Genomic DNA, 2,671 nt, shown 5'->3' on the forward strand with positions numbered 1-2,671 from the left:
TCAACAAGATACATGGGCATTTGGTGGGAGGCTTTCACATGTTGATAGAAAGTTGACTGACAATGTGAAGGAAGAGATTCAACAATTTTGGCACTCTAATTCTAGAGTGTCACCCAATGTAAAGGACGTTTTGAAATTAAGAATCGGCAACCGAGACCGCACACCGCATCCCAAACATTTCTTGGAATCAAGCCAAACAATGTTGAACAAATTTTTTTTTGAATTACATCCAACTTTGCAAATATCACAAAGGGCCTTTGAATCTTTGAAACCATTTTATTGTGTTCCTCTTAAGATTCGCAATACCTGTTGTTGCAAGTACCATGTGGAGTTTTCAATGTACCATGAACTTTTATGTCATATTCGTTCTACGATGCATACTAATGAGATGTTGCATGTGTGTGGTGCAATGCTATTTTTGAATCATTAAGAGACTTGCAAGATCTATTTTTATGCCCTAGAGATGATGGCTGCTATTTCTATAGAAATTATTGTTTGAATGAGAAGTGCTCAGAATGCGGTGGGTTGTCAAAGTTTGTTTCATGTTTTCATGAGGGTAGCGAACACGAGTTTGGAAATAATTATGTTGAGAAAAAAAGATACGAGACAGTGAAATATACTTTGAAGATTGGAGGTGAAGGTTCTAGATGCGAATTAGTCTCAAGAGAAGTGAGTATTGCTGATTTCATTTTGGATTTTAAGGAAAATCTTTTCTACAAGTATGCAAGGCACACCCATAGGTCTCAATGGTTGGATCAACAGTTCAGGATGTGTAAGAACTCTTTCCCGATTGGCACTATTGTATCGGTGCTTGATTTTCCAGAGAACTATACATTGCAACCACAAAATGAGGTATAGTCTCAGTACTACAATTCAGTCCAGATTGCTATTTTTGTTCACATTACATATAGACATGCTCTTGATAGTACAGAAGAGGACAGGAAGATAATTAGGGAGTATCATTTTTATATGAGCGATGATAGATCACACTCCTCTAAGTATGTGCAACATTCTTTCGAGAATTTTTTTGAGGTCTTGCATGAGAAAGATATTGCAATTGACCGACATATAATATGGTTAGATAACTGTATGGGTCAATTCAAGAATGCGTGTATGTTTTATTGGTTGAGTAGAATGCATGTGGAGAGGCGTATACCTCATATTTGGTGTTTTTTTTAGGCAGGGCATGGGAAGGAAGAGCATGATGGAGCAGGTGCATGTTTGAAGAGAGCTCTAGTTAAGGAGCAATTGAGGATTTTAGGTGCAAATTTCTCTGATGCACGTTCTATTGTTCATTGGTGTAGTTCAGCATTGTCACATGGAGGTACTCTTGATTCAGCAGTGAGCAGATTCTTTTGGTTTGTTGAGGAGGGAATAGTGGGAGATAGATTGGATTGTCAAACAATTAAAGATTCTTCAAAGATGCATTCATTTCTCAGCTCAGATGCAAGTACATGGACCATTTGGACACGAGCGTTGGCTTGTTTTTGTTAGAGTTGTCTTCGGTGTGATTGGGATCAATGCGAGTCAAGTGAGTGGGTTGATACGTGGATTCCCCACTATCTAACTCCTTTATCTCAAACAATATCCTTGTCAAACGATGACATGGAAAGTTCACTTGAGTATGATCATCTATCAGATCTTGTATAGCCAAGACATGTTTTTGTAGTTGTTGCACCGCAAGTGAATGAAGAGAGATTAGAATATTGGTTGGCACGATGTGTACAGGGAAAACGAAAGCTAATGCAACCAGTGAGAGATGATGATGGGTTAACATATCCTACAGGTTCAGTTGTTGTTGTGGGAACTTGGTTGCGAACATACATGATTAGAAAGAATGGCATACCTGCATTTGAAGACTATGAGAGACACAAAACCATTATAATGTATTCACACCTTATTATACCTACAAATGTCAAGTTATTGAAGCATCAAGCAAAACCGAAGACCAAAGAGCTATGGACAGTGACTACTACTGATCATGAAGCAATACTGGATACTCGTAAACAAAGAGATGACACTTCAGGCACACTTGAGTAGTAGGTCTTTAATGGTGCCTTATTTTTTTATCATGCATTTCATTTCAAACAATGATCATTAAACCTTAATGTTCAAGTTTGTTATGTGTATATTAAGGATGTGTTCAAAATGCAGGTCTATTGATGAACATTTTTTTTTGGCAACACAGTTTTTGCATGCACATAGCGAGTACACTCGATATAATTGGAAGGGACGTATTTTTGCAACACGACTTATTATCATGCATTTGATGAGCTTTACAATTTTTGTTATTAGAGAACACTATTTGATAATTTTTTATGATATAATTATCGCATAACCTTTATGCTCATGAAGGTATTTTTTGATGATATACAATAGTATCACATTACATTTTTTGCGTCAACATAGTGGGTTCTGTTGTATTTATTATCATGAAGATGATTCAAATGCATGTGGCCAGGACACATCTGCAGTGGATCAAATTGTCATGATAGATGATCTATTGAATCAAACATTTGACATTGATAGTCAGGTAAATAGGTTAATGTTGGGCCTTCAACATCAACACCTACTAGTCAAAGTGGTCATCGAACTTTCACTCAAGTAACCTTGTCTATTTTTATTCATTAATGGTTTATAAAATAAAGTCAGTTAGATTTTGGCAATTGAA

Source organism: Cryptomeria japonica, chromosome 2 (genome assembly GCF_030272615.1).
Source record: "Cryptomeria japonica chromosome 2, Sugi_1.0, whole genome shotgun sequence".
NCBI lineage: Eukaryota > Viridiplantae > Streptophyta > Pinopsida > Cupressales > Cupressaceae > Cryptomeria > Cryptomeria japonica.